Source organism: Hemitrygon akajei, unplaced genomic scaffold, assembly GCF_048418815.1.
Source record: "Hemitrygon akajei unplaced genomic scaffold, sHemAka1.3 Scf000054, whole genome shotgun sequence".
Classification (NCBI taxonomy): Eukaryota; Metazoa; Chordata; class Chondrichthyes; order Myliobatiformes; family Dasyatidae; genus Hemitrygon; species Hemitrygon akajei.
In genome coordinates, this window is record NW_027331940.1 from 6,558,310 (window position 1) to 6,574,728 (window position 16,419).

Sequence of the window (16,419 nt, forward strand, 5' to 3'; positions counted from 1 at the left end):
ACTGGGTAATATTTGAATCCATTCTGATGAAAGGTTAGGAAACCGAATTATTAACTTGGTCCTCTCCCCACGGCAGTTCCTTACTTGCTGAGCGTTTCTAGTGATTCCAGTTTCTCTTTATTACATTCACTCTGGAACATGTTAAATTTCCTGCGAATGGGGCAGTGCAGCTGCACTCGTTTTGTGATTGTAGAACAGTAAAGAAATCGGAGCTTTTCCCTGTGAATTATCCTGGTACCAGTTGTCCTTGTAATCCTGGACATGTGTTCAGTACAATTGTTGATAACAAGGTTCACAAAATAAGCCGGGGAATGATGAGCTTTATGCATGTGGAGCATGTGATAGCCCTCGGCCTGAGTTCAGTAGAGTTCAGAGGGATGGTTGTTGTGGGAGAGGGTGTGGGTGTGATTATTTACACCAACTAAATAGCAACAAGGCTGGATACAGTGGGAATGGAGAGGGTGTATAGATTAGACAGAGTGTCTGGGATCTGAGAGTGCTGCCTCAGAATAAAGAAGCTTCAATTTAGATCTGAGATGAGAGCAATTACTTTAGCCAAATGTCGGTTGATCTGTGGAATTTGATGCCACAGAGGGTGGTGGAGGCGATTGTTGGGTACATTCATGTTCTGAATTGCTAAATAGGTTAAGTATTATAGCAGGGAAGCAAGAATACCGGGTTGGAAAAATAATCCTCCATGACTGATTATGGAACAGGCTAGAATGACCGAATCACCGAATTCTCCTCCTGTGTATTATGACTTGTATCTTATACCTTGACTGAGCCCCGGTATGTGTATCCCATCACAAACAAGAGAAAATCTTCAGATGCTGCGAAGCAACACACACAAAATGCTGGAGGAACTCAGCAAGCCAAGCAGCATCTGGAGAGAAACCTTCTGACTCGGAGTTTCCATTGATTCAGTCAGGAGAAAGTTTGGTGAGTCTCATTTACTCAAACACCGGTCCTATAGACATTACATTTCTGTACCAAGGAAGGTAGGAAATAGCTGGAGCGGGACTGAATAAATGTAGAAGTGCCAGTTACGTCAGTTGCAATCACTCCAGATTTGCTCATTGCTGTCAGCATCCCAGCTCTTTGAAGCCACACACATTCCCAACATTGCTTGCTCATTTCAAAGACTTATCGGTTCTGCTGTTTCGTTGCTTGGCTGTGCTAGGTCGCAATCATCTCAAAACACGTTGAGAATTTCCTCCCTTTATGAGACACCGCAGCGCTTCCTGATGTAGTGATTGCAGAAATGTGGAATCACCATGAACTATAGCAACATATCATTAACCCCTCTGTCTATTGCAAGCTGCAATGATATTGTTGCCCTCGAGTATATTGTCGTGCAAGCCTCTGCTAAGAGCAAACCCTCTTGAAGCCAAATGTCCCAGCACCACATTTCATTCAGTCCAAACTAGCAAATGCCAACCAATAATTTACATTTACATACCTGGCGTCATCAAGTAGTCTTCTTCCAATAACTTGTCAGAACCTATGAACCTGTGATTAAACAGAACTAGGTTTTGCAATGTTCCCATTTGACCCGGTACCAAAGTCATGGGTAATACCTGTACTTGACATGAATGAATGCCCTTGCAGCCGGAATCGGTTTAAACTCAGTCATTTTTGGATGGGAAGCAGCATGTTGGGTCAGATGATGAAGGAGATGATATTAAGGTAGATGCAATGTTCAGAAAGACTGTGGAAAGGGCATCGTGCAGTGAAAAGCAGCAACAGTTTCCCCTCTCCGCTCCCTCTTTCACCCTCCCATTTTCTTTTTTGCTGGAGTTAATCGGGGAGTTCGGAACTCGTTCTACTCACTGACCAGTGAAAGTAAAGCCTTTGTTTCCATTCAAAGCCCAGTTTCTTCATAAAGAGTGGGTTTGAAGTGTTATCGAGATGAACATGGGGCAATGCGTAACGAAAGTTTAAATCAGATCAGCAGCAGTTTCGGAGGGCCGAGTGGTCCACTTATGCATTTTGTGTGTTGATTGGAAAAGTTCTGACAGCTTAATTAGTGTAACACAATATAACATCAGCAAATTAATTTTATTGTGGAACTGACAAGAAACATTACATTGATTAAGTATATACATGGGGATTGGTGTATTAATGTTGTACCGCAGCGGGTTGCGGATCGACCATGACTCATTCGGTGAGCTGGTCAGCGCGGTACGGGACCGAGGGACGCGCTCCCTGTTCCCTGTTACTGACTCGACAGTCTCCCCATCTACCGCGCGCACCAGCTCACTACTCATGCGTCTCGCGGAGCGCCGTCACGCTTGTGCTCCCGGGTTGACATTTAGACGATTTAAGTATGCTGCGCGTGCCCGGTATCTCGCGTGAAGTGATGTGAGATTTACTTATCCCTCACTGGTGACAGCAAATGCTAATTTAGCATACCAACCAATGGGAATATGGGTTTCGTCATTAAGGAGTTTCCTCCCTAGACCCCACCACGTGTTTCCTAACCTGACTCCCGGGAAAGATCCAACAAGTTCGTTTTTTTAATGCTGCTCTTCCTCTCCAAGGAGTTGGTGGAGCTGCAATGGCGACAGTGGGAGTACAGGGGGTTTATTTCTTCCGAAGTGGCGAGGATGAAGAAGGCTTCAGTATATTTGTAGCGGACACCGGTAAAGTGTTAACCTGCAAGTGCGGTGTTGAGAGATTTTGAGAACAAGCCACAATCTTTCCATCTGACATGGTGGGCTGGAGGGACCCAGTGGCTGCCTTTTGTTTGAGGTGTCTGGGTTTAAACAACGGAGTAAACAGACCCACCTTGGGCCAGCAGGCTGTCCCACTGGGTGTTGTGGGGGCGGAGGCTTGGAGCATGGTTGCTCCCGATTTATCTGAGGGACAAAATGCAACACTTACAAGTCTGTTATTGACTGAAAACATTTATATTTATTATTGCATTTTGTTTATGATACAATCATTGTCCAATTTATGTTCAAACTCAATAGTCAGTCAACCATACATGAAAGCCGATGAATACAGTGAAATAAAACAGCGTTCCTGCACACCAAGCTGCCTTGTTGGAAACTGTCTATCCAAGATTCCACAAGGTCAGGCTCATTGTCCGATAGTATTATCTCGCCATCGTCATCTCTGTTGTCCTCTCCTTCCTTTACCTTCTGTTTTACCCAACATGGAATACTGTCTTCTCTTGATGTGGCTGATGCACCATCAATAACTCACGCCAAGACTTAGGAAGTGAGATATCGGCTTTTATTGACTGAAGAACAACACTACATCCTGGGGAAAATGAGGGAGAGCAGCAGGCCACAGTCGCCTTTATACAGGGGTCTGTGGGAGGAGCCACAGGGGTAGTCAGCAGGGTCTTGGGAGGAGCCACAGGAGCAGTCAGACAGGTATATCTAGTTCACCACAGTGGCCAAATTATCTGAGTTTCTCATAAGGCACAGCAGATGTCCAGGTATCCCCATTTCCTTAAGGATTTGCTGTCATTTATTATGGTCCACACTGTTGAAGGCTTTAGAGTAGTAAATAAAACACAGATAAATACTTTTCTGGAAGTCTCTTGATTTCTCCATTATCCAGCATGGGTTTGCAATTTGCTCTCTGGTGCCTCTGCCTCTTCTAAAACCAGCTTGTACATCTGGCAGTTCAGGTTCCATATATTGCTGGAGTATTGCTTGCACGATCTTTAGAATTACCTTTCTAGCTTATGAAAATGTTCGGTAATTTGAACAATCCTTTACATTTCCCTTCTTGGGTATGGGGATAAAAACAGATCTTAATCCAGCTTAAAGGTCATTGTTGTTGCTATTTATTCCCCAGATCTGCTGGAAAATTGTATGCAACACATTTACAGCATCACCTTCTAGAGTTTTAAACAATTCAACTGGACTCCTGTCACATCCTGCAGCCTTATTATTGGCAATGTTTTCTATGGCCCATTCGACTTCACTTTCCAGAATGTCTGGCTCTAGATCGATGAGGCAGTGATTGCAGGTGTCTTTGCTGTTGGATCTTTCTGCAATTCTTCTGTGTGTTCCTGCCAACTCACTTTGATGTCCTTTGCTTCTGTAAGGTCCTTCTCTTCTTTGTCTTTTCCTATGCTCATTTTACATGAAATGTTCCTTTGATTTCCCTAACATTCAGCAAAAGATCTCTTGTGTTTCTTTTTCCAATTCTGTTGGCTTCTTCAGCGTCAGTGCATCGCTCCTTTAAGAAAGTTTCCTTGCTATCTTCTTGAACTTTGTATTCAGTTGGAGGTCTTTGTTCCAATCTCCATTTGCTCCCGGGAATGTCGGAAAGTGAGCTGTGACCTTACAAACATGGTTTGAATTATGAAGGGCAGAGTAACTGACTCACTCCTTTATTTGTGTAATTCAGGTCATTGCCAGCAGGTGGGATAAGATCTCCCTCAGCCCCCGGGATTTGTTCTTCTTTACGGACATGAGAATATCCACATTATTTATGGAGAACAGCAGTAGAATTTCCCCTTCCCTTCAGTGAACACTGCAACTGTAAAGACGGCTTTCCTGACGAATATTGAGGGGAAGTATTACTTTTTTGTCCACTCTCTACGTTTAGAACTTCTACTCTGCGTTTAGATTGCACGTATCGTCCCCCTGCAGTATCAGCACTTTCCACCAGCGTTTCTACGTCCATGTTATGTTGGAAGAAAAACCTTCGCATTAATCCTAATGACGTCAGCCAGGGAATTCCCTTCATCCCCAAATTGGTCATATTGACAGTTTCCTGAACTGGACAGGTTACTGCGACCTTACACAAACAATATTCTATAGATTTAGGTATTTCATGAATGAAAGCAAGCTTTCACCATCAAGCGTGAAGATTAACAATTAATTTTATTGCACTTCCCGAACGTGAGTGAGATCACTGGCAGGACTTCCTCCTTCAAAGTGACCCGTCACTTCAACACAGAGTAAACAGAACGATCACGTCAGCTGATCTCGGCATTAGTTTTTTTTCTTTAAGTAATTTCTCACACTTTAACTGAAACTGGTTGATATGCATCAAGTCCATACCTCTCTGACCCTGTAACTCGGTAACCCTTTCACTGAAGCTTTCCTCTCCTTTAGGAGCCTTTTGTGTTCTCCTCCTGACCTCTCTCGCTCGGCGCCAGCTCTTTGCCGATAGATAGACAGATAGATAGATAGATACTTTATTCATCCCCATGGGGAAATTCAACTTTTTTCCAATGTCCCATACACTTGTTGTAGCAAAACTAATTACATACAATACTTAACTCAGTTTAAAAAAATGTGATATGCATCTAAATCACCATCTCAAAAAGCATTAATAATAGCTTTAAAAAGTTCTTAAGTCCTGGCGGTAGAATTGTAAAGCCTAATGGCATTGGGGAGTATTGACCTCTTCATCCTGTTTGAGGAGCATTGCATCGATAGTAACCTGTCGCTGAAACTGCTTCTCTGTCTCAGGATGGTGCTATGTAGAGGATGTTGAGAGTTATCCATAATTGACCGTAGCCTACTCAGCGCCCTTCGCTCAGCTACCGATGTTAAACTCTCCAGTACTTTGCCCACGACAGAGCCCGCCTTCCTTACCAGCTTATTAAGACGTGAGGCGTCCCTCTTCTTAATGCTTCCTCCCCAACACGCCACCACAAAGAAGAGGGCGCTCTCCACAACTGACCTATAGAACATCTTCAGCATCTCACTACAGACATTGAATGCCGCCAACCTTCTTAGGAAGTACATTCGACTCTGTGCCTTCCTGCACAAGGCATCTGTGTTGGCAGTCCAGTCTAGCTTCTCGTCTAACTGTACTCCCAGATACTTGTAGGTCTTAACCTGCTCCACACATTCTCCATTAATGATCACTGGCTCCATATGAGGCCTAGATCTCCTAAAGTCCACTACCATCTCCTTGGTCTTGGTGATATTGAGACGCAGGTAGTTTGAGTTGCACCATATCACAAAGTCCTGTATCAGTTTCCTATACTCCTCCTCCTGTCCATTCCTTTCACACCCCACTATGGCCATATTCCAGGACTTCCTGTTGTAACCTCTCTCGCTCGGCTCCTGCTTTTTACGTTGACATTCGTTTTCCCTCTCTAATCTGTGCCATCCTGCCTTAGCATTTACTCGTAATTTTATCAAATCCTCCATTAAACAAGCAACTACTACTGATTTTTGTAATTGTTTCAACTTTCTGTCAGTTAGCCTCCATTCAAAGCAATGCAGGTTCTTCGGACTTGGAGAATTTCCTGAATTCTTCACCCTAGGAGGTGGGGAGGGGGGTAGCAATCACTAACTACCCAGTCCCAGATCTTTCTGTACCTCATTCAGGTGGTCCGACTCTACTCTCCCACTGAACAAGTAGATTTATCCTCCAGCCCCAACAGTTCTGTTACAAGACTCACCCTTCGTAATAAAGATCAGTGAGGCACAGAGAATCTGTGTTTGCTGTGTCTGCTATTCTTTCAACTAAAAAGTGTGGGTTCACACTCTCTCCCTGTGTGTACCCTACTAGAATTCCCTGACACACTGGCCAGGCTTTCCTCGTGGTCCCGATGTCCACGTTTCCGTGGGGTCTAACTTATCAGTGATGGTTGGTCGCTGGCGGCTAGAAATTTATTGTCCCTGCGTATCTGGTGCTTCTGACTCTCATTGTGTTCCTCATCAATTGTACTGTTGGATCGGCATTCCAGCTGACCTACCTGGGTGACCTTCCTACTGCTCGTTGTACAGGGCCACAACCAACATTTTTTCATGGTTCTGCCCACCCAGGCCTTGTGTTTTTGTGTCTCTCAGGTGAATGGTCCAAACCAGTTAGATGAGGCAACTCATGGTGAGTCTAATGGGATTATAGATCGCTTCTTTGGTACATCTGCCATTTTACATAACAAGTAGCTACTCCTCTGAGCATGGTCTCAGGTTTAACAGGTCATTACCTTATTGTTTCCATCCACATTCAATTGCTCAGATTAGATTATCCAGCAGCAAGAATCAATTCAGAGTCCACAAAATAGGGGGAAGCAAAGACAACTGGTTTGCCTGGGTCGCCTGTCCTTGATTAGACTGTAGTTTCTCCTGGAGGATGTAGGTGCGCGAGTGAGACTTCCTCCAGTAAAATGGCTGCCAACAGTAGGTGCGATGGACAGCGGGGAGAGAGAGGGTCAATGGTACCCATCACAAATAGTCTACCAGCCAGAAAGGGAGCCCTGTCACTCACCCTTCTCCTGCTTGCTCAGAGGGGAGAGCGAGGGGACCGAGAGCAGAATGTTTCAGGACTGAAGGGACGGAGTTACGGTACAGTGCAGGTGGTGCAACGAAAGTTGGAACAGCGCCTCTCTCCCTCCTCTCTGGCACCCTTTCTCTCTTCCCTGTCCCCATTCTCTATCCCTTTCCCTCCCTCTCCCCTCCACCTCGCTCCACGCCACCTCTCTCTCACACTTTCTCCTCACACTCTGCCACTTCACCCCCTTTATCCCCATCATCCCACCTCCACCCCTCTTCCTCTCCCTCTGGCCCCCGCCATTCTCTTACCCCCTCTACCCCCTCTCCTTTCCCTTCTCCCCTGCTCTCACTCAGGCTCTTCTCTGTCTCCATTCTTTCTCGTATTCTCACGTTCTCGCTCTCCATCTTTCCTCCTTTTCTCACCTTCTCCATTCCCCTCTCCCTCCCACGCCTGCTAACACCTCTCCTCTTTCACCTCTTTCACTGTCCCCTCTCCCATATATCCTCCTCCTATCGTCCTCACTCACTCTGTCTCTCACTCTTCTCCTGTTTGCTCGGCGCCAATCTCACTCATCCTTCTCTCCTCCGCTTCTCCTCACATCGCTACCCCTCTTCTCTCTTTCTATCTCTCTTCCATATCTCTCATCTCTACCTCCAATCCCGCCTCCACCCGCCCACCCACACCCCAGTCACCGGAAGATCCCACTCACCATCGAAGCCTGTGCTGTGCAGGACTCGACTCGATATTCCTGCTGTTGATGGGAGCGTTGAATACTGACGTCACCAGGGAGAGAGTTAGATAAGCGGGGGAGTGTTTGAGAGGGAGAAGGGGCCGAAGAAACGGGGTTGAGATTACAGGAGAGGCTGAGTGGCAGAGAGAGAGAAGGAAAGAGGGGGGAACAGACAGATATAACGAGAAAGATGGAGATGGCGAGTGGGGGGAGAGAGATGGAGGGAGGAGTTAGAGAGAAAAGGGAAGGGGAGAGTGCAAAGAGAGAGGTAGAGGGAGAGAGAGTGGTTTGAAAGAGAAATGGCGATAGAGGGGAAGGAACGAAGAGAAAGAAATTTGAAACAGAGAAGGGAAGAGAGAGTGAGGTGGGAGAGAGGAGTGAGGGGAAGGAGGTAGAGATAGCGAGTGAGAGGTAGAGACAGTGAGTGAGAGGGGTTCAGAAAGATAGAGTGAAAGGAAAATGGCCAGAAATAGAGCGGGAAGTCGGGAGAGAGAGTGGAATAGATGGAAGGGGAGAAGAGGTGTGAGGACAGAAAACAACATGTTAACTCTCTCCCAGAGTTTGAGCTTCTGTTTAGCCGAACGCATCAAATCCACGTACACGGTTCCCTGAGAGTGGAGTCACAAACAGAGAGGGCTGTGAAAACGGCGTTCATCAGTCAGGGCCATGAGTACAGGGATGGGAGGTGTGTTGTGGGGAGGGACAGTCCCGGGGGTAGAGTTAGGTAATGGGGGTGGAGGATTCACGGTGAAGGAGGTGGGGTGGGATGACAAATGACATTGCTGGGGGGAGTTTCTACGGGAACTTGCAGTAGGGTGGAGGGCTGAAACAGGAACCAAATTGTGGCTGATATTGCGTGAATTTAGCAATTTGGTGGGGTGAAGGCTTGGGTTATAGCGGTGCGTAGGAAAGTTGGAGATGTTAGGTTTAGGGTTAGTGCAAAGGACTGTTACGTCAGCCCTTTCATGAGGCGTGGCTTGGGTTATTTAGGGTGCTGTCTGGTTTAGTTGGGTTGCGCGGTCATTTCTCTTTCAGATCACTCTCTCTCTCCCTCCATCTCTCTCCTTGCACTCTCCCCTTCCCTTTTCTCTCTCACTCCTCCCTCTTTCATCTCCCTCCCCACTCTCCATCTCCATCTTTCTCGTTATGTATGTCAGTTTCCCCCTGTTAACTTCTCGCTCTATGCCACTCAGCCTCTCCAGTAATCTCTACCCCGTTTCTTCGGCCGCTTCTCCCTCTCAAACACTCCCCCGCTTATCTCACTCTCTCCCTGGTGAAGTCAGTCTTCAACGCTGTGGTCATCAGCAGGAATATCGAGTCGAGTCCTGCACAGCACAGGCTTCGATGGTGAGTGGGAGCTTCTGGTGACCGGGGTGTGGGTGGGCGGGTGGAGGCGGGATTAGAGGTAGAGATGAGAGATGTGGAAGAGAGATAGAAAGAGAGACGAGGGGTAGCGATGTGAGGAGGAGTGGAGAGAGAAGGATGAGTGAGTTTGGCGCTGAGGAAACAGGAGAAGGGTGAGATACAGGGTAGGTGGGGAAGATAGGAGGTGGGGACATGGGAGAGGGGATAGTGAAAACGTTGAAAGAGGAGAGGTGTCAGCGGGAGGAGGAGGAAGAGAGAGGGGGAGAGCGAAGGTGAGAAAAGGAGTAAAGATGGAGAGAGAGAGGGTGAGAAAACGAGAAAAAATGGAGACAGAGAAGAGCCTGAGTGGGAGCAGGGGAGAAGGGAAAAGGGGGGGGTAGAGGGGGGAAGAGAAGGCGGGGGACACAGGTAGAGGAAGAGAAGTAGAGGTGGGATAGCGCAGGGGAGTGATGGTGGATAAAGGGTGAGAAGTCGTGGAGAGGGATTATAAAGGGTGAGAGAGAGGCCGAGTGTAGCGAGGTGGAGAGGGGAGAGTGAGCGAAAGGGTTGGAGAAGGGGGACGGGGAGGAGAGGACGGGTGTCAGAGAGGAAGGAGAGAGGCGCTGCTCCACCTTTCGTTGCACTGTACCGTAACTCCGCCCCTTCAGCCCTGAAACATTCTGCTCTTGGTACCCTCGCTCTCCCCTCTATCACCGCCCGGCCGCCCATCCCTTTCTGGCTGGTAGACTATTTGTGCTGTGAACCATTTCTCCAGGTATTGTCAAATGAATCGCATTGACCCTCATTGTCCGCTTTCCTTTACACCCTCTCTCCCCGCCGTCCATCCCACCTACTGTCAGCAGCCATCTTGCTGGAGGAAGTCTCACCCGCGCACCTGCATCCTCCACACTAAGTGAATCACTCCCTCACACTCACCCTTTTGTCACACTCCTTCCTGTCCCGTCACTTGCAAACCCCTTCCCTCTGAGCATCCCTCTTAGCACAATCCAACGCCTCCGGCGTTGGTTCTGCCACAAACTTATTAACCTCAAACTCCATTTCTGCTGATAATCCACGCACACAAATCGAAAGGGAATTTCCCCAATCAAATCAACTAGTCAATCAAGCCCCCAACAAATTTTAGAATGGCTCCCACCAATTTTTGTTCATCTCCTGTATGAGCGCCCGATTTACTCATATCCCGTAACGGGTTAAAAAGAACCAGCAGATATGGACACACCTGGAGTCTGAGTCTTCCGTTATAAACGTTTTAGTAACAACGTGAATAAAGTGATATTAAACAAGATAAGGTAAAGTGGTTAACAAAGTATATGTATGCATATATAAGGTTCCCAAGCTTCCCCAGCTCAGGTGATTGGGTGATACAGTCTTACGGTGGGATGGTAAGTAATCAGTTCAGTACTGGAATTTGGTTTGAGTAGAGTTGGAGAGAGAGAGATAGTGTTGGTTTGTCTTCCAATGCCGATGCCGATCCTTCACGTCGTCCTCCTTTCTTCCAAAACGTATTTAAAAGTCACCAACTTGTGACCACAGAAAAGGGGATTCCATCTTCTGTGGTGGATTTATCAACCCCAGCCCAGGGTTAAACACACCGATAGCTCCCCACCGGTCACTCCTTTGTTCACACTGTGAGCAAAAACCCCACACTTGTCGTGGGCACACAAAGCTCACCAGCGTCCTCCTTGCCTCTGGAGTCGTGTGTCTCCTGTGGTGTGTCTTGTGTGTCTCTGGTGTGTGTCTGATTAAAACGTCAACTGACCTTGTATATATCTCCAAGTGCTGAACACGAGCTGTCCATCATATAGTTCCGCCTTTCAGTTTCCAAGGCAACTCACAGACCTTCTGTCTCCCTGCTGCTGAATTAGCACACAAGCTGTCCGCTCCCTTCCTCTCTCGTTTAAAGGAACAGTCCACTTTAGAATAATCTTTCAGATCTCGTCACAGTCTAAACATAGCTACAAGATCTGTGATATATTCGCATATTCTTAAGAAAGTTTTGTTGTTAGAATCTCAGCTAACGGCGAAAATTTCATGGACGTACATGTATATATAAGTCACGTGAGCCCTTTTCCCGCTCCCATTTTACCGCAGATCTGCCTTGTTTCCGAGGCTCCGCCCCCAGCTCTGATGACATGAATTACAGTCCTGACTTTCCTTCAGTTCTGTGTTGAAGCGGGTCGGCGGCGGCGGCGGATTGTCTGTAGGATCCGGATTAGGAGACGACCATTACCCCCAGAGTCGGGAATCCGGGGAAGGGCTGACTGTCCAGGCGTGAAAACAAGTTCTCATCGGTGAGTACTGAGGCTGGTCCCGAGTGTGGCCGTCTGATGTAAGGTAATGCACCCAGTTAACTTCCCCGATCTGGCGGCCTCCCTGCGCTTGCTGGACAGAACCTGCCGGGGTCGGTCTGTGTTGTGGGACCTTCACAACATACCGACTGAGATGAGCCGCCGCTCTGCCCCTCTTGTCCTGGTCCGTGGAGCGTGATGGGGTGATGACACCGAGACCGCACTCATCCATTGTGGTTTATTCCGGGAACTTTACCTTCCTCACCCAGCTCCGCATCAGGTTCAAACTTCACCTGGATCGATAACTGGTGTCTACAATTGTTTTACATCATTCCAGGGCGCGGGAAGCGGCCCTTCCACCTGTTGTGTTCTTGCAGACAGAGAAGGTTAAACCGAGTAATCGCACCTTCGGGACACTGCTCCATCTTTCTGAGTAGATCCATCTTTCACCCGTTCAGACAAGCCAATGAGATCCAGATCTCTCACGGACTCTCGTTCTGGGTGGCCATCGTTGTGTTTATTTTTGTTGAATCCATGCCACTATTCCGACTTGCCGAAGCGCAGCCAATGTTTCCGGTTTTATAACCCCAATAAATGCAACAAATAAGCCTTTTCCAATTACCTGGCCTTCTCAAAAGTGTACAGTGTACATCGAGTTAGACTGTGAGATCAAGAGTCCAACTTATCACCGGGGAACATTCAATGTGCTTACAACAGCAGCCTGGACGGTTTCCTGGAGCCTGGTGCTCTGTGTTTTCAATGTTATTTTAAATCTCCGACCCGGCTGAGAAGAGAGAATAGCGAGGGTTATGAGGATCTTTGATGCTGCCTGCTTTACTGATGCAATGGGAAGTGCAGTCACAGTCCAGGGAGGGGAGTCTGGTTTCTGCCACGTCCTCAGTTGTGCCCACAGTTTTCTGCAGTTCCTTGCAGTCAAGGGTAAAGCGGTAGCCTTATGAAGGCGTTATGTATCCGGATGGGACACTTTCTGTGGCGCTTTGATAAGGTTTGGGGAGGGGCAATGTGCCTAAGCCAAAGTCATTGTTGTTTGATCTAGATTTGTCATTTTAGGATCTTTTTTCTATCGTATTATTCAGTCCCCGTGTATTGCTGAATGACCACCAGTGACTGTCCTTGATCCCTCACCCACATGGTTCCATCTCCTCATTCACTCACATCTTGTGCAAGCTCTCACCAGCCCGTGTGTACCCACCTCAATGATGTACAGTACATCAGCAATGTTTCCTCTAACCTTTGTCTTAATTGTGAAATGTTATCTTGCACCTTTTATCTCACAGAGTTTTTCAGGAATCTTTTTTTGTTAGTTAGAACTACCAGAGTTTGAATTGAATGTAACACTTGGTGAGGTAAGAGTTACAAGCTACGATCCTAGGGTGTGGCAGGAAAGATTCTAGCATGTATGGAGCAGTCGTTGGTAGGCAGGAGAGAAGGAGTGGGAATAAAGTGAACCTTTACTGTTCGGCTGCCAGTGACTAGCGGTGTTCCACAGGGATCTGTGACGGGACCGATTCTTTTTACCTTATATGTCAATGATTTGGATAATGAAATTGATGGTTGTTGCAATGTTTGCAGAGGATATGAAGAGAGGTGAAGGGGCACATAATTTTTTGGAGAAGGACAAGACAGTTTAGGAGGACGCGCAAAGATCTGGCAAATACAATAGAGTGTCGGGAAGGGTATGGTCAATTACTTTGGTTGAAGAAATGAAGTGGTTTACTTGCTTTTAAATGGAGAGAAAACACAAACAACTGAGCTGCAAAGGGACTTGGGAGATATTGCACAGGATTCCATAAAGGTTAATTTGCAGATTGGTTCAGTGGTGAGGAAGGCAAATGCAATGTTAACATTCATTTCAAGAGGACTAGAATATAAAAGCAAGAATGTAATGTTGAGATTTCATAAAGCACAGGTGAGGAATCACATGGAATGCTGTGAACAGCTCTGAATGGCTTAACTTTGATTGGATGTGCTGAAACAGGCGATGGTTCAAAGGAAGTTCACGAAAATGGTTCCAGGATTCAGCGGCTTGTCAGATAAAAAGTGTTTGATGACTCTGGGTCAATTAATCACTGGAATTCAGAAGACTGAGGGATGCCCTAATGGATCATATCAAATGGTAAAACGCATTGATAGACCGGATGTGGAAAGGGTGCTTCCTCTTGTGGAAGAGTCTAAGACCAGAGGTCACAGCTTCAGTAAAGAGGGATGCCCTTTTAGAATGGAGATGAGCCGGAATCTCTTTAATCAGAGTGGTGAATCTGTGGATTTCTTTCCCGCAGGCAGCTGCGGAGGCCGTTTGTATGTAGATTTAAGGTGGAGGCATCGGGAGGAAGGCAGAAGTTTGGGGAAAGGCAGAAGATTGGAGCCGAAGAAAAACATCACGATAAAATGACAGAGCAGACTCAATGGCCCAAATAGCCTAATTCTTCTCCTATATCTATGCTCTTAAAAGGTAAAGGCAGCCATTACAGTTTTTAGTTTCACCGTTACAAAATGGCTGCAGCATTAATATTTGTCACAATGAAGCTCACGGCATGTGATGTTGTTTGTTATTTCTTTTTTAGGTTATTTTAGGTTCATTAGCTGAAAAATGTTTCTTGATTTTGTAGCATTTTAAAACATTAGCTTGGAATGATTTGTGTTTTCTGGGAAATGGTCTTACGTAGAATGCTCGGATAAGATTTATTCCCCTACAGCGCAGGAACAGTCCTTTCAGCCCATCTAGTCCGTCACATTCTCTGCCTTGTCTCATCCACCTGCACGCAAACCACAGCCTCAATACTTCTCTCAACGATGTACCCACGCAAACTTCTCTTAGACACTGCAATTGAACCCTCATCTACCAGTTCCGCTGGGAGCTGCTTCCACATTCGCCCTTCCCTCCGAGTGATGTAGTTCCCGCTCTGACTCCCCTTAAATATTTCACTTGTCACCCTAAATTACCTAAATTGTCACCTTACCAAAACTAAGGGGCAAATACCTAAATGCATTGCAAAGAACCATAGAACCATAAAAAATGACAGCACAGAAACAGGCCTTTTGGCCCTTCTTGGCTGTGCCGAACCATTTTTCTGCCTTGTCCCACTGACCTGCACCTGGGCCATACCCTTCCAAACCCCTCTCATACATATACCTGACCAAGTTTTTCTTAAATGTCAAAAGTGAGCCCACATTCACCACTTCATCTGGCATTTCATTCCACATTCCCACTCCTCTCTGCGTGAAGAATCCCCCTTAATGATCCCTTTAAACTTTCCCCCCTTCACCCTGAAGCCATGACCTCGTTTTTTTTTTCCCCTGGCCTCAATGGAAAAAGCCTGCTTGCATTCATTCTATCTATACCGTTCATAATTTCATACACCTCTATCAAATCAACCCTCATTCTCCTACGCTCCAGGGAATAAAGTCCTAACCTATTCAACCCTTCTCTATAACTCAGTTTCTCAAGTCCTGGCAACATCCTTGTAAACCCTTTTTGCACTGTTTCAACCTTATTAATATCCTTCCTGTAATTAGGTGACCAAAACTGCACGCAATACTCCAAATTCGGTCTCACGAATGTCTTATACAACCTCACCATTACATTCCAACTCTAATACTCTATACTTTGATTTATAAAGGTCAATGTAACAAAAGCTCTCTTTACAACCCTATCTACTTGTGACACCACTTTTAGGGAATTATGTATCTGTACTCCCAGATCCCTCTATTCTACCGCACTCCTCAGTGTCCTACCATTTACCTTGTATGTTCTACCTTGGTTTGACCTTCTGAAGTGCAACACCTCACACCTGTCCGCATTAAACTCCAGCTACCATTTTTCTACCCATTCCTCCTTCAACATCTATTCACCCTATATCCAGCCTCTATCCCACCTCCTCAATGATATATATCAACCATCTTGTTCAACCTCTGTCCAGCCTGTATCCCATCACCTCAATGATATATATCAACCATCTTGTTCAGACGCTCTCCAGTCTGTATCCCATCACCTCAATGATATATATCAGCCATCTTCTTCAACCTCTATCCAGACTGTATCGAACCACCTCAATGATATATATCAACCATCTTGTTCAACCTCTGTCCAGTCTGTATCCCATCACCTCAATGATATATATCAACCATCTTGTTCAACCACTGTTCAGTCTGTATCCCATCACCTCAATGATATATATCAACCATCTTGTTCAACCTCTGTCCAGTCTGTATCCCATCACCTCAATGATATATATCAACCATCTTGTTCAACCTCTGTCCAGTCTGTATCCCATCACCTCAATGATATATATCAACCATCTTGTTCAATCTCTGTCCAGTCTGTATCCCCCACCTTGAGGATATACATCGACAATCCTGTTCAAACTCTGCCCAACCTGTATCCAATCCCTCAGTGCTATATAACAACAATCATGTTCACCCTCTGGCAAGTCGTATCCCATGAACTCACTGATATATCTGCAATATTTATTCTAACATTTGTTTTCGCTTTGAATTACTTTCTTCTTCCTTTTCCCTCACGGAGTCTTCCAAGAATTTTTTTTTCTCTCTCTCTCTAGAAACACCAGAAGGTTAATTGAATGCAGCTCGAAGCAGGGCTAAATTAGCCACTGCAATTTTTGTCTCACAGTTATAAATTGGTTGTAGTATTGATCCTTGTCACAATGAAGCTGACAGCTGTGATTTGAGTTTGATATTTCCCTTTTCGTTTATTTTCAGTTCTTCAACTTTTTAGTTTTTTTTTCATTTGTGGCATCTTAAGACATTACTCTGAAATGATTTAATTCCTCTGGGAAATGGACTTGCATGGAA

The 16,419-nt window shown here is 46.0% G+C and overlaps 2 protein-coding genes across 6 annotated transcripts in view; both read left to right on the forward strand.

Moving 5' to 3' along the window:
• The window catches only part of LOC140721392 (uncharacterized), a 1,266,977-nt gene that overhangs the window by 1,196,841 nt on the left and 53,717 nt on the right, over positions 1 to 16,419 (forward strand). For 3 of the 5 annotated variants that reach the window (XM_073036240.1, XM_073036239.1, XM_073036241.1), the window contains exon 1: positions 10,236 to 11,589. The exons of the other annotated variants lie outside the window; for them this stretch is intronic. The gene's annotated coding sequence lies outside the window, so the exon portion shown is untranslated. Of the gene's footprint in view, positions 1 to 10,235; positions 11,590 to 16,419 lie in introns of those variants that run through there. 5 annotated transcript variants of the gene reach the window in all.
• LOC140721387 (NACHT, LRR and PYD domains-containing protein 12-like) overlaps positions 1 to 16,419 on the forward strand; it is a 469,945-nt gene that overhangs the window by 382,846 nt on the left and 70,680 nt on the right. The window lies entirely within an intron of this gene.